The sequence below is a fragment of the Canis aureus genome, chromosome X (assembly GCF_053574225.1).
Source record: "Canis aureus isolate CA01 chromosome X, VMU_Caureus_v.1.0, whole genome shotgun sequence".
NCBI classification, from domain to species: domain Eukaryota; kingdom Metazoa; phylum Chordata; class Mammalia; order Carnivora; family Canidae; genus Canis; species Canis aureus.
Window position 1 is genome coordinate 95,325,699 of NC_135649.1, and position 23,493 is coordinate 95,349,191.

A 23,493-nucleotide genomic window follows, 5' to 3' on the forward strand; every position below is an offset into this window, starting at 1 on the left:
AAGTGTTAGCAAAGATGTGGAGAAAAGGGAACACTTACACAATGTTGGTGGGATGTAATTTGCTATAGACATTATGGGAAAACTGTGGAATGTGCTCAAAAAATTAAAAATAGAACTATCATATGATCCAGCAATTCTTCTGGGTATCTATCCAGTGGAAATAAAACCTGGAATTTGAAAAGATCATCTTCACTCCCATGGTCATTGCAGAAGTATTCACCATAGCAGAGATGTGAAAACAACCTAAGTGTCTATCATGGCTGCATAGATAAAGAAATTTTTAAAAATGTGACTACGCACATACATACACATCCACACAAACAGTGCAATATCATTCAGCCTTAAAACAGAAGGAAATCCTGTTATCTGTGAAAATACAAATGAACTTGTAAGACTTTATGGTAAGTGAAAAAGTGAGACAGAAAAAAAGATGTCAAAGATTCGAGAAAGATATATCATGCTAACAGTCATCAAAAAGAACATGAAGAAGCTATATTAATCTTAGACAAAGCAGACTTCTGAGGAAGGAAAATTATCAGTGAGAAAAAGGAGTATTGCATAATGATATAAAATTACCACTTTTCCAAGAAGATATAATAATCTTTCAAGTGCATACAACTAACAAAAGAGCATCAAAATATGTGTTGCAAGATCTGATAGAACTTCAAGGGAAAAAGATGAATCTACTATTATAGTTGGAGACTTTAACATACTTCTATCAGTAATTGACAAATTCAGTTAGCAGAAAATCAGTAATATAAACTGAACAGTTTCACCACATGGATCTAATCTACATGTATAGAATATTTCATAAAACATTACAAGAATACACATTCTTCTGAAGCTCATCTACAACAATCACCAAGATAGACTGCATTCTGGATCATAAAATAATCACAATTTAACTAATTTAAAAGAATATATATCATACAAAATATGCTATTATAACACAATGAAATTAAACTAGAAACCAACAGAATGATAGCCAGAAACCCCAATAAACTTGAAGATTAAACAACACATTTTTAATTATGTTTTTTATTTTGACTCTAGTATGGTTAACATAAAGTGTCACATTAGTCTCAAGCGTACAATATATTGATTTGACAATTTTTCACATGACTCATTGCCCATCATGATTAGTACACTCTAAATCCCCATTTTATTTCTTCCATCCTCACACCTACCTGCCTCTGGTAACTCTCTGTTTCTCCTCTATAGTTAAGAGTCTTGTTTTTGGTTTGTTTATTTTTTCCCGTAAACAACATACTTTTATTTTTATTTATTGGATTTTTTTATTGGAGTTTGATTTGCCAACATATAGTATAACACCCAGTGCTCATCCCGCCAAGTGCTGCCATCAGTACCTGACACCCAGTCACCTGATCCCCCCGCCTCCGCTTCCACTACCCCTTGTACACTTCCCAGACTTAGCAGTCTCTCATGTTTTTTTCACCCTCTCTGATTTTTCCAATTCATTTTCTCTCCTTTCCCCTATAATCCCTTTCACTATTTTTTATATTCCCCATATGAGTGAAACCATATAATGATTGTCCTTCTCCAACTGACTTACTTCACTCAGCATAATACCCTCCAGTTCCATCCACGTCGAGGCAAATGGTGGGTATTTGTCATTTCTAATGGCTGAGGAATATTCCATTGTATACATAGACCACATCTTCTTTATCCATTCATCTTTCGATGGACACCGAGGCTCCTTCCACAGCTTGGCTATTGTGGACATTGCTGCTAGAAACATCGGGGTGCAGGTGTCCCGGCATTTGACTGCATCTGTATCTTTGGGGTAAATCCCCAGCAGTGCAATTGCTGGGTCGTAGGGCAGGTCTATTTTTAACTCTTTGAAGAACCTCCACGCAGTTTTCCAGAGTGGCTGCACCAGTTCACATTCCCACCAACAGTGTAAGAGGGTTCCCCTTTCACCACATCCTCTCCAACATTTGTTGTTTCCTGTCTTGTTAATTTTTGCCATTCTCACTGGTGTGAGGTGGGATATTATTGTGGTTTTGATTTGTATTTCCTTGATGGGAAGTGATACGGAACATTTTCTCATGTGCTTGTTGGCCATGTGTATTTCTTCTGGTAAAATATCTGTTCATTTTTTTTTGCCCATTTCATGATTGGATTGTTTGTTTCTTTGGAGTTGAGTTTGATAAGTTCGTTATAGATCTTGGATACTAGCCATTTATCTGATATGTCATTTGCAAATATCTTCTCCCATTCTGTAGGTTATCTTTTAGGTTTGTTGACTGTTTCTTTTGCTGTGCAAAAAGAGTGTTTTTTGTTTGTTTGTTTTTGTTTTTTGTTTTTTTGCTTTTGTTTCCCTTGCTTCATAGACGTCTTGCAAGAAGTTGCTGTGGCCAAGTTCAAAAAGGGTGTTGCCTGTGTTCTCCTCTAGGATTTTGATGGATTCTTGGCTCACATTTAGATCTTTCATCCATTTTGAGTTTATCTTCGTGTATCGTGTAAGAGAATAACTTTGGTTATTAATTGATATACTTGGCAGCTCCCACATTCGGGGCATAAACATTCATGATTGTTAGGTCTTCTTGTTGGATAGACCCTCTAAGTATGATATAATGTCCCTCTTCATCTCTTACTATAGTCTTTGGGATAAACTTTATCTGATATGAGGATTGCTACCTCTGCGTTCTTTTGAGGACCATTTAAATGGTAAATGATTCTCCACCCTTTCATTTTCAGGCTGTAGGTGTCCTTAGGTCTAAAGTGAGTCTCTTGTAGACGGCAAATAGATGGGTCAAGCTTTTTTATGCAGTACAAAAACCTGCATCTTTTCATGGGATCATTTAGCCCATGCATGTTCAGAGTAACTATTGAAATTTGAATTTAGGGTCATCGTCATACCTATTCAGTCCCTGTTTTTGTGGATTATTTCTTTGTGCTTCCTCTTTCTGTTATAGGGTCCCCCTTTATATTTTTGCAGAGCTGGTTTGGTGGTCACATATTCTTTCAGTTTCTTCCTATCTTGGAAGCTCTTTATCTCTCCTTCTATTCTGAATGACAGCCTTGCTGGATAGAGTATTCTTGGCTGCATGTCCTTCTCATTTAGGACCCTGAATATGTCCTGCCAGCTCTTTTTGGCTTGCCAGGTCTCTGTGGAGAGGCCTTCTGTTAACCCAGTACTTCTCCCCATATAGGTTAGGGATTTCTTGTCTCTTTTTGCTCTAAGGATCTTCTCTTTATCTTTGGAGTTTGCAAGTTTCACTATTAAATTTCTAGGTGTTGAATGGTCTTTATTGATTTTGGGGGGGACCTCTCTATCTCCTGGATCTGAATGCCTGTTTCCCTCCCCCAATTTATGGAAGTTCTCAGCTATGATTTGTTCACATATGCTTTCTGGCCCTCTGGCCCTCTTGGCATTTTCTGGACTCCAATTATATATAGATTTTTCCTTCTGAGGCTATCAGTTATTTCCCTTAACCTTTCCTCCTGGTCTTTTAATTGTTTTTCTCTTTTTTCATCAGTTTCCTTCCTTGCCATCAACTTGTCTTCTATGTCACTCACTCTTTCTTCTACCTCATTAACCCTCATCATTAGGACCTCCAGTTTGGATTGTATCTCATTTAATTGATTTTTAATTTTGGCCTGAATAGATCTAAATTCTGTACTCATGAAGTCTCTTGAATCTTTACTTTTTTTTTCCAGAGCCACCAGTAGCTTTATAATTGTGCTTTTGAATTGGCTTTCTGACATCGAATTGTACCTCATAATCTGGAACTCTGTGACAGAGAGTGCTGTTTCTGATTCTTTCTTTTGTGGTGACTTTTTCCTTCTAGTCATTTTGCTCAATTCAGAGTGGCTGTATGAGCAGGCTGCATCAAGAATATCAACCACGACCTAACTAAATTTCACCCTAGATGATTCTGCCGAGGTCAGAGACCAGAAAATGAAAACAAAGTTCAGAACAAAACAAAACAGAAGCACCACTAAAGTGAAAAACAAATTTTAAAACGAAGTAGTAAAAAATAAAAGGCCAAGAATCTGAAAGAAGAAAAAAAGAAAAACAAAAAATGAAGAGAAAAAAGCAAAAGAGGAAAAAAAGAGAAAGAAGAAAAAAAGGCGGGGTGTGACTGGAAGGTGGTGGTGGTGACAAAGTTTTAGTGGAGGGAGAATGTAGTCTACCTGAGGGGTCCTAGAGGGTGATCCTCTTGTTTCTGAGAATATGAAGTTCTGTATGTTAGAAGATGCTCAGTCCCAAATTTATATAAACCAGAAATATGTGTAGAAGGCCCCAACATTGACCACCAAAACATAAATGAAATAAAAGGAGGGGGCAGAATGGTAATGAAGAGAGAATATAATCTCACGGAAAGAACCAGCAGGTATACCACTTGGTTTTGAGTGCATCTTGGTCATGTTTTAGAAGGTATTAACTTCTGCCATTGTAGAACAAAATGAGGCAGAGAAAAGAAAAAACAGAAAACAAAAGAACATAAGTCATATACCTCCCAAAATTATGTTGAGTATGTTGAAGGGAATCTCAAAGTGGAAAATATACCTAAGATCTGTAATTGTAGAAATATGAGAGTCAAAAAGGAAGATACCTAAAAATGAAGAGGTGGTAAAATATTGTAGTTAAGATTGGAAAAGAAGAAAAATATTGGAAATATTTAGTCCAATATAAAAATGAGCTGTACTGGAAAAGGGGGGGAAATAGGAGGGGTAGTCTCTAGTACTGTAAATCCTTTGACTTGCCCTGGAACTTTCCAGAGCTGCTTGGTCAAGAACTTGCTCTTCCCCTGTCCTTCCTGCTGGTCTTCTGGGAGAGGGGCCTGCTGTGCTGATTCTCAGGTGTGTGCACCTGGGGGAGCTGCCCCGCCCCCTGCCAGGTGCACGGCTCAGTGGGAGCTGTTTATCCTGTGAGGCCCCTGTTCCCTGGTCGCCCCGCCTCTCCCAGGCACAAGGTAACAGCAGGAGGAACAACCCCACTGGTGGCGGCCAGCTCTCCAGCCCTGGTGTCAGCTCCCGCAGTAACTACGACAGTTCCCAGTCTGCACTGGCCTGGATGCTCCGGGGACGGGGAGTGCTGACCTGCACAGCTCGGGGCCACCTGGAGGCAGGAGAGTCCTCACTGTCCTGTGCCCTCCCGGCCTCTGCCTGTCCTAGGGGGAGTGTAGGATCCTGGGCTGTGTCCCCCGGCGCCCTGGGATCCGGGGCCTGTGCTGCTGGAATCGCGCTCCCGGGGCCACGGCTTCCGAAGGCAGCAGGTGCAGCCCCCTCCTTCCGGAGCCACTGCCTGACCGAATGGCTTCTCCTCGAGGCCCCGCCGGGCATGCACTCCAGCCCTTTACCGAGCTCCCCCGGCGGTGTGTGGGGCGCTCTACCCGAGGCACACTTCCTCTGCTAGTAACCCCGGGAACCTGGAGGCTCCACTGCCCCTCCTGTGGTTCTGCCCAGTTTCCCTTCTGAGCACCTCTCCCCTTGGGAAGAATCCGGGGCAGATTGTTAAAGTTCCTGCTTCTCCGGGGCTGGGCTCTCCTGTCCTCTCCTGCCCGGCCCCTTGTGGAGGCCCTCCCCCACTAGATTCTTTTTTTCTTCCGCCTTCCTACCTTGTTAGATGCACAAACTGTTCTCTCTGTAGCATTCCAGCTGTTCTCTCTTTAAATCTCGGGTTGAATTTGCAGGTGTTCAGGGTTGAAAGTTATCTAGGTAAATTGGTGGGGCCGGGTGAGGTGAGGACCCTACTCCTCCGCCATCTTGCCCGCCCCCTTCCAACAAACATATTTTAAAATTACATGTGGATCAAAAAAGAATCCTCAAGAAAATTTAAAAATACTTTGAACTATAGGAAAGCAAATGTACAACTTATCAAATTTTGTGAGGTACAGTGAAAACAGTGCTTAGAGGAATTTTATAGACTTGAATGCAAACATAGAATTGAAGAAAGTTATAAAATGAATGTTCTAAGCTTCCACCTTAGGAAACTAGAAGTAACAATAAATTTACCACAAGTAAGAAAAATAATTTTTAAAATAAGATTTAGAGCAGAAATCAATGAAATTGAAAATAAGAAATCAGTACTTTAAATGTGCTAGTATTATAGATCTTAAAAACTCTCACCATATGCACACACACACAACTATGTGAAGTAATGGCTATGTTAATTATCTTGATTGTGGTAATAATTTCATAAGGTATACATATATAAAAACATCAGGCTGTATACAGTAAGCCAACCAAACCATAAGCTTCTTCTTTGAAAATATTGATAAAATTGATAAAACTCTACCCAGATTAACTAAGAAAAAAAACAAGACATAAATTGCTAATATCAGAAATCTAAGAGAAGCCATCATTACTAATCTAAAGGACACTAAATGATTAAAAAATATTATGAACCATTCTATAACCATAAATCTGGTAACCTAGATTTTGTCTAATCATAAAAAAAATCACAAGGGAGAAATAATCTGAAGACGTTGATTTTTTTCAAAGAAATTCAATCAATAATAACCTTTTCAAAAATACAGCACTATAGAACAGTTCACAAAAAAACAGAATACACATTCCTAGTGTGATCATCCCCAAATCCCTGCCATATCTGAACCTGGCTTGATGCTTGCATGATCTTTTCCAACCGTGTTTTTGTCTTTTACTGTGACTTTTAATTTTTCTTGAATGCCACATATAATGTATTGAATAAAAGGAATTGAAGAAAATAGTCCTTTAGTGTTAGGTTTTAGATTTATCTGGCTAGGCATTAGGCTGTACCTGAGGCTGTCAGAAATTAGTTTCCTCTGGTGTTATTGTTTTTGCCTTCCCTGTTGTCTTAGAGTTTCCCTAGAAACTTACTCTTTTTTTTTCTTAAATCAGTCTGAGACATGCTATTCTTTCTATTGTATTCTCCTATTATTATTGTTATACAGGACCCCTACTGATGTTGTGGTAAAATGTGGGAGGAGAAGTGTTCTTATAGTCCTATGATTGGGTCTTAGACTATTAGTGAACCTTTGTTCTGGTATGTGACCCTCACAAGTGTTTCTCAGGTACTACCACTCCTTTATCTGAAATGGAAATTTAGAGGGGGCTGAAGTTGGTGTAATCCTTCCCCCACAAAGAAGGCTTGATGGGGCTGGACTTAGGTAGTTAGACTCTAGTAAAATTGATACTCTGGAAGGTGAACCTTGTTAAGAACAAAGAAGTTTTGGGTGAATTTCAAAAGACTATTTTTTTCTCCTCCACTTACTGGAAGCTTAAGAAGATTTTCTTCTGATCTTCACTGTAAAAACCCAGGAGATCCTTGAAGTAAAACTCACCAAAGTATGGGGACCAATACTGGAGTTTTTAACCTTCAACTGTGTCTACATTGGGTCTCCAGCAATTCATCATAGTAGCATATGTTTGCCTACTTGGTACTAGTTCCCATATTTGTTTCTGCTCCTGAACTTCTGCTCTCTTAAGTTATGATTCTTTGTATGTAGCTTCGTGTCTCTTCAATGGATTCTGTAGTTTGCTCTGTGGCCTTGATTCTCTGATGAGTCTAAGAAGAGGTGTTCATTTTCAGATTGTTCAGATTGTAAGATGTTTTTTCTTGTTGTGAGGATTGGAGTGATGGCTTCGAAACTCCTTAGATGCCAGAACAGAAACTAGAAGTCTCTATTTTTTTTTTAAAATCATCATTTCTTCAACTCAGAGTTACATGAAGATCACTTTTTATATTGTCACCTTTAGTAGCCTTCTGTTGTTATTTCATAGATGCTTCAAATTCTCCTATATTCGAGGAACTTTGTACTTCTTATTGTTTTATTTTCTTCTTCTATTTCAGAGTTTCTTAATCTTAGCCCTCTAGACATTTGGGGCAAGATAATTAGTTGTCCTGGGGGGATATTTTGTGAATTGTAAGATGTTTAGCACCATCTCTGGCCTAAAGGGTTTTAGCACCATCTAATAGATTCCTGCAGCACCTCACTAATTGTGATAATCAAACTATTAGCGTACATTGCAGAATATCCCTTGGGAGAAAATTATACCCGGTTGAAAGCCACTGTTCAATCTATATTGTCTCTTCATTTTTTAATTTTCTTTTCTAGATTTTTTTTTGTCTTGGTCTCATTTGTTAAGGCTTTCTTAAAAATCTTGGAAGCTTTAAAAGAATGAGGACTTAAAAAGCCAATTGTAAGCCTTAAACATTTGAGTGGGCCTTATTGAGCAGAGTGCTTTATGATGATGAAAGTGGTTGACCATTGATGGGTCTTTTCCTGGATCCATTCAGTTTTTCCAAAGATAAATTTTCTCATATCCATCTGGCACATAGATGTACCTGGCTACAGTAACTTCTTTTCATTTCACCCTTAAAACTTTGTGCTCCACTAATTTTTCTAAATCACAGCTCTAATCAAGTTATTCCTTGTTTAAAACTTCAGTGATTCTTCACTACCCAGAGAAGTAACAATGGTGCTCTTGACTTTTAGGTCAATGTTCAGTATGACAAATCATTCCATTTTCTACATTTATTTACCACTATTTACCTGATGTCAAATAGAACCTGTGCTCTTCCTGCCTCCAGAGCTTTGGTTCCTATTGTTTCTTACTGGTGGAGCTACTTTTCTCTTTCAGAAAATCCTAACCTTTCCTTTGAACACCATTTGAAATGCCATGTTTTAAATGCCATGTCATTTTTCTAAATCTTTTTATTTACTTGTGATAACTCCCTTCTCTGAACGTTGTCATACTTTTATTCTATATTTTGTTTCATTTGCAAAATATGATATTTTGCTTTATATCACAGTTATAAATTGTGAACTCATTATTCTCCTGGATTATAAAATCTTTGAGGACAGGGTTCAATCATTTTTATATGTTCTGCACCATATAGTACAGAATCTCACACATAGATGGTACTAAAATATGTTGGTTGGATATAAATTTTTAAAAATCTATATCAATGACAGCAAAAATGCCATTGTCTTTCATGAAGACTTCCTGATTATTCAAGATTTTTTTTCTATTTCTCTCTAGTCTGAAATTCTATAGTACCCAGTCTCTGTACCAGTTGTTTCAGCAGTTAATTACTTATTTAATGGTACCATGTGTCATCCCTGGTAGTTTAAAAGTTGCTTGAGGGCTGGGGCAGTTTTCATTATCTCTTTTGTATTCTTTATAGTGCCTTGAATACATAAGTGGATTCATGAATACTTGTTGAATTAGATTGAACATAGTAGTCTTTCATATTTCTTTCAAAATGCCACACATTTGGCATGCAAATTAAGCATCAATAAATTAGCGACGATTGTGAAAATATCCTGAAAGTTGCCCATAAAATTCAGCTTCTTTAGAGGAATATTTTTCTCATCAAGATAGGCTACTAACTCCATTCCAGCTTCATTTACTCTAAAATGATTTATTACAAAGCTAGAATTTGGTGTACACACTATTATTCTGTATAACCAACCATTTGTTCATCCTTCAAGTCTTTATTTCAAAAGGATTTTTCCCATTACTCATTTCTTTGTACTTTTCAAAATATAAGTATTGTACCTGCTATTTTGCCTTTGCCTTCTTTATTGGCAGGATTCCAATCACAGTGAATTATCGTCAAAATAAGAAGTATATTTGTCAGTCAAGAGAAAAACTACATGTAAATAAGTCTTCCTTAAAGTTTTACATATTTCCCAATGTGAGAAATACATTTTCAGGAAGTAATGTAGAATCTGGTTACAGAGAGGAATATGATTCCCTCTTTTTTTTTTAAAGATTTTATTTATTTATTCATGAGTATACACAGAGAGGAGAGAGAGAGAGAGACACAGGCAGAGGGAGAAGCAGGCTTCACACAGGGAGCCTGATGTGGGACTCGATCCAGGGTCTCCAGGATCACACCCTGGGCTGCAGGCAGCGCTAAACCGCTGAGCCACTGGGGCTGCCCAAGATTCCCTCTTTAAGCATTCATCTGACATTTATGTTTTATAGGTTTATATGTGACTTCAGAGTTGATCAGGGCAATACTAACACTATTCCTCCCTCTTGAAGTTGATAGTTATTGAAAGCATTATAATTAACAGAAACCTCTATTATTTTTTACAGAAAATTAATATTTTTATTTTATTCATTTATTTTTTTACAGAAAATTAATAATTAAAAAACTTCATAGAATTTGCTTTATTATTTTAATGAAGGCAGTGAACTTATATAAATCTAGAAGCTAACTATGAGGCTTTATTATCAATTATTAAATCATCACATTGTGATCATCAGAATTTTTAAATTACTAATTACTTCTTAATTTGATATGTCCCAGGTGTTAACATATGGTCTAGACAATAAAAATAGCTGAACAATATATATGACAGAAAATCACTGACCACACTAACCCGTTTTTTTGACATATATGCCACTTTCTAAAATCATGTCAGTCTATTTTACAAAGGACCAGAGTAGCTCCAAATCATTACTCCTCAATTAGCATTAATATGCCAGATACTTTTACCGATATATTTATTATACACACACACAGAAAAAACTCAAGGTTTTCAAGGTTTTTATTTCAAGATTTCAAGAGGAAGCTGCAGGGAAATTTGCCAAAGGTATTTGAAAATACCACTGTGGAATCTTCAAATTTAAAAGAGAAGAATGGGAAAAGTATAAAATTAATTTTATTGTTTTCTAGTGATGACCACGATGTTTAAGTGTAAACACTTCATAAAAAATGGGCCTCATTTTCATTATCATTTTAATATGCTTTCAGACATATGCAGTATTATTGCTATATTACTAATGGTGTTCTTTCAAGCCTGCCTTCACACCCAATGCTTTTAAACTGCTATTATAATGCTTTTTTATAACAATTTCTATTTAAATGCAAAGTCCTATGGGGCTAAGCATTGCTGGCTTTTTCTTTTTATGTGCATTTTTAGAATACAATTCAACTTAACATTTCCTCCATTTATTGATTTTATGATGAAAATAAAATGCTTTAAAATATTTTGTAAATAATATTATTTTTATATTTACTGCAAAATATCAGACTGGAAAATTAACATATAACTAAACATTTTACAATTATTGGAACTTTTTAAAGATTATTACTCACTCCTGTCTCTTACTGTTCCAAGCAAAACCTTTATTTCATCATAATGTCTGAAATGTATCTCTTCAGAGAATATATACTTTCATATTGCTTTAAAATACTATTCTCTTTATAGCTGTGGGCATCCATAAGATTGTACTTTGGCTTGTTGTATGAGGCTCAGATTTTCACTATGTGAATTCTTACTTGCTGGTAACTTTTAATTAGCTATGTAGGTAGACCAAAACACTAATAAAAATTTCAGTTAGAACAAAAGTTCTGCCTTAATCTGGTGTTTTGAAATTTAAAAAATTTTACTCTGTCCCTTCCCCTTCTGTTTGGGCTTCTATAAGGCACTGCATAATACAGTTTGTTTCCCATTCCTTATTAATCTTCATATTGGAAGTCTCCATCATTTCCTAAATTTGCATTCCATGTCCAGTTTCATCACTAGCCTATCTTAGCTCTCATTCTTTTAAAGACTGGAGAAATAGTAAAACAAAATTTATGAAGAAGAAAATGGAGGGGGGTGAGAAGAGGCAGGGTGGTGGAAGAGTAGGGATCCTCGTTCCATCTGGTCCCCCAAACTTACCAAGAAAATGGAGAGCAAAGAAGATGGCAAAAACAGAGGGAGATTATAGAATGCTTGAAGTAAAAAGAGAGCCTTAGAACTTTCAATTTTGCCTTAAGATGGAGTAAACTCATTCCATTGCATTTCTCTCACTGTATACAGCTATGAAACCTGGATAGAATGCATAAGGCAGGTATTTGAGCTTTCTAAAAAGTAAATATTAACAGTCAGGTTAGGGAAAATGACTGGAATCTGAAATGCCTCCAAACTGGTGGTGAATTTACCATTTTCTCTTTACCAGTATCTCCCAGTCTGAAATTAATGAATCCAAGTGGCACCAAAATGCAGAAAAAAGAGACCTGAGAAGCCTTCTAATTCTAGCTAAAGGAGAATGAAAGGAAACTCCTAAAGTTCAGAGAGAGGGGAAAAATCCCTCATAAATATATATTTTATTTTCTCTCTTCTTTCTCTCTCCAATCCCCAAGTAATTCTATGGTGGTTGTGGCAGCAGGAGCCAAAACTCTGATTAAGGGGAACCTTCATTTCTATTCAGTGGATTTGTGGTTCCAAGAGTATGAGGACAAAATTTGTTCCCCATTTTCTCGTTCTTCCTATAACTTGGGCCCTCTCAGATAGGGACAACTGCATAAGTGTATAGTAGAGTCAGGAAATCGAAGCCCAACTTTCTGGACAGAGGAGTGAAAAGAGGAGCCTTGGGGAAAAGAGGAGGAATCACTGAGAGAGAGTAGCTGGGACAGTGAACTCATAACATTGTTTATGAAATTCTAGGTTCACCCTTAAATGGCTCATGCAGTGGATCTGTTCCTATTCAACACAGCAAAAACTTTGAACACTAAACTAATAGACCAAAGCTCAGATTCCAGATTGATGGCACATGGTAGATGAATCAGAACAGTACCATAAATACTTTGAAAACTGTATTGTCATTGGAACCATATTGGAACCATTGTCATTGGAACAGAATGTGAGAAGGAAAGATGAGATTGAAAAAACAGGTTGGCTAGGTTCTAAAACAAAAATATCATTGTTATTTTGGGATTTAAATAAGACTCAGTGTTTCATAATATGTTCAAAATATCTAGGATACATAAGTGAGTTCAATATCAATGCACAGGGAACAGAAGCAAATGCCAAAATGACACAGATTTGGAATAATCTGACAAAGATTTAAAATAGCTATTACAAAAAATGACATAGGAGGCAATCACAAACTCTCTTAAAACTAGGGATATCTCAGAAAAATTCAAATCTAAAAAGGAATCAAATGGAAAGTTTAGAACTAGAAGTGCTTTAAGGAAAGAAGGAAGGAAGGAAGGAAGGAAAAGAAAAGAAAAGAAAAGAAAAGAAAAGAAAAGAAAAGAAAAAAGAAAAGAAAAGAAAGAAAAGAAAAGAAAAGAAAAAAAGAAAGAAGAAAAGAAAAAAAAGAAAAGAAAAGAAAAGAAAAGAAAAAGAAAAGAAGGAAGGAAGGAAGGAAGGAAGGAAGGAAGGAAGGAAGGAAGGAAGGAAGAAAAAGAAGGAATGGAAGAAAAGAAGAAAGTAAGAAAAAAAGAAAATATAGAAAAGATGTAAACAAAAAAACCCAAAATTTACTTGATAGAAAAAAAAAAACAGAATGGAAATAATGGAAGAAACAGTGAACACAAGTAAATCTATAATTATATCAAAAAAATTAAAGTCTTACTCCTCTAACTTGAACGATTATCAAACTGGAAAAAATCCTAGCTGTATGTTGCTCAAAAGAGACAACCATTAAATTTAAGTAAGAAATAAGTTTTATTTTATTTTCTTAAAGATTTTATTTATTTATTCATGAGAGCCACACACACACAGAGGCATAGACATAGGCAGAGAGAGAAACAGCCTCCATGCAGGGAGCCTGATGTGGGACTTGATCCCGGGACTCCAGGATCATGCCCTGGGCCAAAAGCAAGCACTTAACCACTGAGCCACCCAGGCATTCCAAGAAATAAGTTTTAAATAAAATAATAAAAGTATGTGATGAAAATATTCAACAATAAACTTGTAGAGCTACAAAAATTTCAAATAAAATTGTCTTAAAGTTAAGAATTGTTATTAACTATAAAGAAAGATATCATAATGATAAAATGGTCAATCAACTAAGAACATATAACTATTCAGAATTTTTATGATTTTAATTACATATTTTAAAAACAGAGAGAAAGAAAATGACAAAATTAAAAAGACAAACTTCAGAATCAGAATGGGGGATGTTAGCAGATGTCTCTCAATACCTGTTAGGCAAAAAATCAGTAAAGATAAAGAAAACTCAGGGGACAATTATCAGATTTTATTTAATTTGCCAGAGCACCTGTAGGAAAAACATCTTAGCAAAGCATGTTTTTCTGAGATTATAACATTTATAAATTTTCTAAAATTCATTATATGCTCAGTTATGAAACAGTTTCCAATAAATTTTATAGGAGTAACATCATGTTGAGTATATTATCTATACTTAACTGAATTAATAAAAAAACTTAAAAATAATAACAAAACCTCCAGTGCTTTAAAAATTAGGCACGACATCTCTATATAACCCGAGATTCATAGAAGAGGACGAAATATGAAGTAGACCATAATATGAGCTAATGATACCGGAAATATATTTCAGTCAAACTTGTTCAATGCAGCTATAGCAGTGTGTAGAAAAAAGTTAATAGCTTTAAAATGCATACACTAGAAAGCTATAAAAGTTAAAAATGAATTATATATATAGTAAATAAACTGCACAGCAAAAAATGTAAGAAATAAGTTAGACATGAGCAAAAATTAATAAAATAGAAAACAATATAAAATACATGAAATTAGCAAAGCTAAGAGTTGGTTTTTGGAAATTTCTAATACAATTTATAACAGCTTGTCACAACTGACCAAGAAACAACAAAAGAGGCACGGACTTCCAATATCAGGAATAAGAACGGGAGTAATACTACACGTCATACAGATGTTATTGACACAAAAAGTATAAATGGATTTATGTCATAAATCCTATACTATTTAAATATACATGTGCTTTCCCCCAGTATATACACGTTATTTTTTTCTTTTCTTTTTCAATGCATGTATATACCCTTTCAAAGTGAGAAATGCCCACAGGCTCATCTAGTTACCAAATCTAGCTTGAAACAAATGATGTTTGGTTTTTGCATTTAATTGTTAAGTTCAGATGTGGCTTCTTTACCTAAAGAAGATAAATTTCAGGGTGCCTGGGTGGCTCAGTCAGTTAGGCTTCTGCCTTTCTTTCAGGTCATGATCTCAGGGTCCTGGGATAGAGATGAAACCTTGGGCTCTCTGCTCAGTGGGGAGTCTGCTTCTCCCTATCCCTCTGTCCCTCCCCCCTGTTCACACTCTCTCTTAAATGAATAAAATCTTAAAATAAAATAAAATAAATAAAATAAAATAAAATAAAATAGATAAATTTCCCACCCCCAACTTACTCATTATACAATGATGGAGAAGGAATAAAGCAGCTTCATTTGAAGTGGAAGGGGAAGGGACTCACAGTTATTGTTGGTCCACAGTATGTATCATAACTTACTGGAAAGGATTAGTATTGATTTCCTCTCTTCAGTAGGATAAGCTATTTGCTGATGTGATGGATTAATTATATTAATTTTCTCATGTGCATGTTGGCCATGTCTATGTCTTCTTCTGTGAGATTTCTGTTCATGTCTTTTGCCCATTTCATGATTGGATTGTTTGTTTCTTTGGTGTTGAGTTTAATAAGTTCTTTATAGATCTTGGAAACTAGCCCTTTATCTGATATGTCATTTGCAAATATCTTCTCCCATTCTGTAGGTTGTCTTTGAGTTTTGTTGACTGTATCCTTTGCTGTGCAAAAGCTTCTTATCTTGATGAAGTCCCAATAGTTCATTTTTGCTTTTGTTTCTTTTGCCTTCGTGGATGTATCTTGCAAGAAGTTACTATGGCCGAGTTCAAAAAGGGTGTTGCCTGTGTTCTTCTCTAGGATTTTGATGGAATCTTGTCTCACATTTAGATCTTTCATCCATTTTGAGTTTATCTTTGTGTATGGTGAAAGAGAGTGGTCTAGTTTCATTCTTCTGCATGTGGATGTCCAATTTTCCCAGCACCATTTATTGAAGAGACTGTCTTTCTTCCAATGGATAGTCTTTCCTCCTTTATCGAATATTAGTTGCCCATAAAGTTCAGGGTCCACTTCTGGATTCTCTATTCTGTTCCACTGATCTATGTGTCTGTTTTTGTGCCAGTACCACACTGTCTTGATGACCACAGCTTTGTAGTACAACCTGAAATCTCACAGAAGAAGACATAGACATGGCCAACATGCACATGAGAAAATGCTCTGCATCACTTGACATCAGGGAAATACAAATCAAAACCACAATGAGATACCACCTCACACCAGTGAGAATGGGAAAAATTAACAAGGCAGGAAACAACAAATGTTGGAGAGGATGTGGAGAAAAGGGAACCCTCTTACACTGTTGGTGGGAATGTGAACTGGTGCAGCCACTGTGGAAAACTGTGTGGAGGTTCCTCAAACAGTTAAAAATATACCTGCCCTACGACCCAGCAATTGCACTGTTGGGGATTTACCCCAAAGATACAAATGCAATGAAACGCTGGGACACCTGCACCCCGATGTTTCTAGCAGCAATGGCCACGATAGCCAAACTGTGGAAGGAGCCTCGGTGTCCAACGAAAGATGAATGGATAAAGAAGATGTGGTTTATGTATACAATGGAATATTACTCAGCTATTAGAAATGACAAATACCCACCATTTGCTTCAACGTGGATGGAACTGGAGGGTATTATGCTGAGTGAAGTAAGTCAGTCGGAGAAGGACAAACATTATATGTTCTCATTCATTTGGGGAATATAAATAATAGTGAAAGGGAAAATAAGGGAAGGGAGAAGAAATGTGTGGGAAATATCAGAAAGGGAGACAGAACATAAAGACTGCTAACTCTGGGAAACGAACTAGGGGTGGTAGAAGGGGAGGAGGGCGGGGGGTGGGAGTGAATGGGTGACGGGCACTGGGTGTTATTCTGTATGTTAGTAAATTGAACACCAATAAAAAAAAAAAATAATAATAATTATATTAATTGATTTTTTAATATTGAGTTAGCCTTTTATATCTGGAATAAATCCTACTTGATCATCCTGTATTATTTATTTTATACATTGTTGAAGTCAATTTGCTAATATTGTGTTGAGGGTTCCTGCATCTATGTTCACTGCAGATATTGGTCTGCTCTTTTCCCTTCTTGTAATGTTTTTACGAGGTTTTGATATTAGAGAAATGCTGGCCTTGTAGAATTAGAAAGTATTCCCTCTGCTTCCATTAGCTGGGAGAGATTGTGAAGAATTGGTATGATTTCTTAAATTATGGTGGAATTTATGGTGAAACCATCTGGGCCTGGTACTTTGTTTTGGAAGGTAATTAATTATTAAGTCAATTTCTTTCATAGATATAGGCTTATTTAGAGTAGATATTTCTGCTTGTTTGAATTGTGATAGCTATCTTTTTCAAATAATTTATCCATTTTATCTAGATTATCAAATTTGTGGGACTAGAGTTGTTCAGAATATTCTATTATCCTTTTAATAATTTGGGATCAGTAGTAATATCTTCCTTTTTTCTGATATTAGGAATTTGTGTCTTTTTGTTTTTTTACTATGGATTAGCCTGGCTGGAATTTTTATCACTATCCTGAATCTTCTCAAAGCACAAATTTTTGGTTTTACTAATTTTCTATTGATTTCCTGTTACCAATTTCATTTATTTTTGCTATATTTACTCTTTGCTTTATATTTACATGTCTCTTCTTCCTCTAGTTTCTTAAGGAGAAAGCTTGGACCGTTAATTTTAGATACTTGTTCTTTAATAATATATGCATTTGATATTATAAATTTCACCTTAAACACACTGTTTATCAATCACACACATTTCGATGAGTAGCGATTTCACCTTCATTTAGTTCAAAATAATCTTAAATTTCTCTTAGGACTTCTTTGACCCATTTGCTACTTAGAAGTGTGTTGTTTACTCTCCAATTATTTTGGGACTTTTCCAGCTATCTTTCTGTTATTTTGTAGCTTAATTCCATTGTGGTCTGAGAGTATGATTTCTCTATTTAAAAAGTTTCTTGAAGTGTGTTTTATAACCAGAAGGTGGTCTATTTTGTTGAACGTTCAATGTGAGCTTGAGAAAAATGTGTATTTTCCTGTTGTTGGATGAAGTGTTTTATAAATGTCAATTAGATACAGTTGATTGATGGTGCTGCTCTATTCAACTGTAACCTCACTGATTTTCTGCCTGCTGGTCTGTCAATTACTGATAGAGAGGTGTTGAAGTCTCCAACTATAATAGCAGATTCATCTATTTTTCCTTGCAGTTCTATCAGTTTTACCTTACTCATTTTGACATTCTCCCATTAAGCACATGCACATTAAGATTGTTATGTTATATCATTTTGGGGAAATGACCAGTTTATCATGATAAAATATCTCTTTTTATTCCTGATAATTTCCCTTGTTCTAAAGTATGCTTTATTTGACATTTTTATAGCTATGCAAGTTTTTTTTTTTTGGTTAGTGTTAGCATTATGTATCTTTCTCCATCCTTCACTTTTAATATAGCTATATCTTACATTTAAAGTGGATTTCTTGTAGACAACATGTAGTTGGGTTTTGTCTTTTTAATCCATTCTTTAAGTCTCTTTTTTTGGCATATGTAGAATATCACTGTCTAAAATGATGATTGATTTAGTTGAATTAATATGTACCATATTTGTAAATATTTGCTATTTTCCTTATTTTTGTCCACTTTTTTGTTTCTTTTGTTTTGAGTATTTTATATAATTCCATTTTTTCTCTTCTATAAGCTTGTCAATTACAGTTCTTTTGAAGATTTTTTGTGGTTGCTCTAGCATTTATAATACATGTACATTTATGAATAATTTAAGTTCACTTCATATGACACTCCACCACTTAATGGCTAGTGCAGGTACTTTATAGCAGAGTATTTCCAATTTGTCCCTCTTATCTCTTAAAACATTGCTGTCATTAATTTAAGTTATCCATAAGCTATAATTATTCAATACATTGTTGAGATAGTGATTATGAAGAGTTAATTCTGTTAAATCAAATAAAGGCAAGAAAAAATAAAACTTTAATTTATCCTCATGTAGTCCTTCTCTAATGTGTTTCTCTTTTTTTAAAAAAAAGACTTTATTTATTTATTCATGAGACACACACAGAAAGAGAGAGAGAGAGAGAGAGAGAGAGAGAGAGAATGGCAGAGACATAGGCAGAGGGAAAAGCAGGCTCCATGCAGGGAGCTCGATGTGGAACTTGATCCTGGGACTCCAGGATCACGACCTGAGCTGAAGGAAGACGCTTAACTGCTGAGCCACCCAGGCATCCCTGTGGTTTCCTTTTTCACGTGGTTTTTAGTTTTTGACCTATCTCTTATTCCTTCTCTTCGAAGAATATATTTTAACCTTTTTTACAAGGCAGGTCTACTGGACAAAATCTCTGTTTTTGTTTGTGTGAGAAAGCCTTTAATTTTCCTTCACTTTTTAATTTTTTAAAAATCTAGTTGAAATTCACATAACATGGAACAATTTTAAACTATACAATTCAGTGCATCACCCGAAAGGGAATTTCCATACCCTTAAAATAGTCAGTCTTTATCCCGCCCCCCAATCCCTGGCCCCTGACAGTCACTAATCTGCTTTTTTTGTCTATAGAGTTATCTACACTGGAAATTTTCTATAATGAAAGCAAATTATATATTTCGATTTTGGTCTTCATTCTTTCATTTAGCATAATGTTTTTAAGGTTCATACATTCTATTGTGTTGAATTGGTACCCTACTGCTTTGCTGAATTCATTTGTTAGTTCTAACAATTTTTTTGAAGACTTTTTGGGTTTTCTATATATAAGGTTATATCATCTACAAACAGAGATAATTTTACTTCGCTTCCATTTTGGATGCTTTTTCTTTCTTTTTCTTGCCTAATTACTCTGTCTGGAACTTCCAGTACTATGTTGAATAGAGAGCAGGCATCCTTGCCTTGTTCTGGATTTTATTGGAAAATCTTTCAGCCTTCGAGTATGATGTTTGCTATCAAGTGTTTATATAGGGCTTTTATTATGTTGATTAGTTTCCTTATATTCCTACTTTATTTCATGTTTTTATCATAAAAGAATACTGAATTGGGGATCCCTGGGTGGCGCAGCGGTTTGGCGCCTGCCTTTGGCCCAGGGCGCGATCCTGGACACCCGGGATCAAGTCCCACGTCGGGCTCCCGGTGCATGGAGCCTGCTTCTCCCTCTGCCTATGTCTCTGCCTCTCTTTCTCTCTCTGTGACTATCATAAATAAATAAAAAAAAATTAAAAAAGAATACTGAATTGGATCAAATGCTTTTTATGTACCAGTTGAGATTTTTTTTTTCTCTTCATTCTGTTGATGTGGCATATTCCATTGATTAATTTTTGTATGTTGAACCATCCTTGCATTTTAGGAATAAGTCCCACTTAGGTCTGGTGTATAATCCCTTTAATATGCTGCTGAGTTCTGTTTGCTAGTACTTTTGGAGGGTTTTTGCATCAATGTTCATAAACAATATTGGTTTATAATGTACTTTCCTTCTAATATTTTTGTCTGGCTTTGGTATCATGGGAATGCTGGCTTTATAGAATGAGTTAGCACATGTTCTCTTCAAGTTTTTTGAAAGACTTGCAAAACATTATTATTAATTCTTCTTTAAATGTTTGGTAGAATTTGCCAGTGAATCTGTCAGATCCAAGGCTTTTTGTTACTGGTAAATTTCTGATTACTGATTTAACCTCCCTACTAGTTATAAGTCTATTCTGATTTTCCATTTCTTTGTATTTTATTAATGGTAGGTTTCTGTTTCTAAGAATTTGTCTACTTCATCCAAGTTCTCCAATTTGATTTTTATTGATTTTCTCTATTGTTTTTCTGCTCTCTATTTGATTTATCTATTTTCTAATCTTTATTATTTATTTCCTTCTTCTAGCTTTGGTTTCATTTGTTCTTAATTTTTTAGTTCTATCAGACTATCCACATTTAACCAAAGCACCCCTCTCTTCTATGGATGTTTCAAGAAAGAGACAGCACATGACAATACCCTGAAATTTCCTCTGACTTCTTATTATATGTCATCATCTGGCATGTAGGTTGAATCACAGGATATAACAGGAGAAAATTTGACCACATGTTTTGCTCCATATAAAAAGAGTAACAGGTTTCTCATCCTGATATGACTGGGTCACCACTTGCTTTCCTTTATCTATACTCCACAGTTTAGGGACTGTTATTTATACCACCTAATTTTTAGTAATCAAGGTATTTACCAAATATGAAATGTTTATCTAAAATTAATAGCAAATACTACTATTAGTGGCTTAAATAATAAAGACCTCTATATACAATCAGAAAACTGTAATTCTTTTTAGAACCCTCCAGAAATTTTCCCCTGACTTCTCATTGACTAGCATTTTGTCACAAATAAATCTATAAAATAATCACCAGCAAAGGACTATGAGATTGGCACACATTATTAAGATCAATCATGATTCATCCTCTGTGGCTGTATACATCTCCTCCCTTCCCTGGGCATATTTGCTGACTTAACACAATTTAGATTTTATAAAATTATGTTGAATGAGGGAATGGCCATTAGGTAAGCAACCAACTCTACATCAAGCATATATTTCCTTTGATTTCTTTAGATCACAGTCTCCTGAGTTTTCTCCCATTTCTCTAACTGCTCATACTTATTTTATGAGTCTTGCTTCTGCTTAACTCTTAAACTCTTAAATGCTGCTATTTAGCTCTTACGCTGACTTTTGCTTTTTATCTCCATTTTCCTATTCTATAGACTATTCTACAATATCCTCATCTAGTCTCATGTTTTCAGTTGCCTCATAAGTACAAACAATTGCTATATATATATATATATATATATATATATATATATATATATATTACTATTAGGACTGTATACTCAGCTCACTACTGAATATCTCTAACTGAATAATAGGCATCTCAAACTCATGAGGACCAAAACTAACAACTATTTTCTTACAAAACCTATTTCTTCTCTTGTCACTCTAATAGCAATTCATTAAACTGTCCAATAAAGAACCATAAGTGTCATTTTACATTCCTATCTTTCCTCAGTCTCTATATTGAGATAATTACCAAGTCAGGATAAATCTAGTTTTAAAAAGGTGAGAGAAGTTATAGAGTAAGAAATAGATCTAGTAATAAGTCTAAGAAATGTTAATATCTAAAGAATAGCCATGGAGATGAACTACAAAAGAATGCATTGTAATTATAACTAATAATGTACTGTATAATTGAAATTTGCTAGGAGAATAGAACTTAAGTGCTCTCCTCACACACATAAAATGGAACTATGTGAGGTGATGGATATATTAGTTGATTATGGTAATTATTACACAAGGTATATTTACTTCAAAACACCATATTGTGCGCTTTAAGTATATTAACTTTTTTGTCAAACTTATCCAATAAAGCTAAAAAAAATGAAGAATATACCTAAGTGACAAAAAACAGATATAAAGAGAAAAATATGATGTTCTGGAAGAAAATGGAAAAGGACCTTCAAGAAGGTAGAAATAACTCTTGCAGCCAGAGCCAATAGGGGTGGGCATCTCTCAGGACAAGTGGTGCACACGCTGCAAGACCAGGAGTGAGATAAAAACTACCACAAGAAGTGGAAATAGGTTGTAGTGCCTTGCTGCCAACACAAAGATTGGCCCCCACCGCACACACACTGTCCGTATTTGGGGAGTCAATAAGAAGTACTATGCCTTGGAGCTAGACATGGGGAACTTCTGGGGCTCTGAATGTTTTATGTGCAAAATAAGGATTATTGGTATTGGTTACAGTGTATCCAACAATGAACTGGTCTGCACTAAGACCCTTGTGAAGAACTGTATTGTGACTGACAGCACACCCTACCAACAGTGGTAGCAGTCTCATTATGCACTATTCTTGGGCCTCAAGAAGGAGGCCAAGTTGACTCCGGAGGAGGAAGAGTTATTTTAAAAAAAAATGATCAAAGAAAATTCAGAAGAAATATGATGAAAGGAAAAAGAACACCAAAATCAGCAGCCTTCTGGAGGAGGAGTTCTATCAGCACAGGCTTCTTGTATGCATCACTTTAAGACTAGTCCAGTGTGGCCAAGCAGATGGCTATGTGCTGCTGGGCAAAATGCTAGAGTCCTAACTGTCGAAAATCAAAGCTTGGAAAGGCAAATAAATCTTCCTCCTATCTTTGATCATGTCATACAAGTGTTTATTGTTCTTTTTTTTTTTAAAAAAAAAGATTTTATTTATCCATTTATAGAGACACAAAGACGCAGGCAGAGGGAGAAGCAGGCGCCATGCAGGGAGCCTGACGTGGGACTCGATCCTGGGTCTCCAGGATCACAGCCCGGGCTGCAGATGGCGCTAAACTGCTGCGCCACCAGGGCTGCCCGTGTTTATTGTTCTGAAAAAAAAAAAAAGTATAGAAATAATCATTTTAAAATAAAGCAAAATAAATTAAGTACAGCAAATTACCCCTTATATTTAGCAAAAAAAAAAAGAAAAAGAAAAGAAAAGAAAGAAAAGAAAAGAAAAGAGAAAAGAAAAGAAAGAAAAGAAAAGAAAAGAAAAGAAAAGAAAAGAAAAGAAAAGAAAAGAAAAGAAAAGAAAAGAAAAGAAAAGGAAACCTGATTTTGGTTGGCCAAAGACTGGATGCAGAAAGGAAATTTGAGGATATGGTAATTTGAATACATGTTATTTTTC

The 23,493-nt window shown here is 35.5% G+C and overlaps 1 pseudogene; it reads left to right on the forward strand.

Moving 5' to 3' along the window:
* The first annotated feature begins 5,283 nt into the window (after positions 1-5,283).
* LOC144308946 (small ribosomal subunit protein eS8 pseudogene) lies at positions 5,284-23,177 on the forward strand (annotated as a pseudogene).
* The last annotated feature ends 316 nt before the right edge of the window (positions 23,178-23,493 follow it).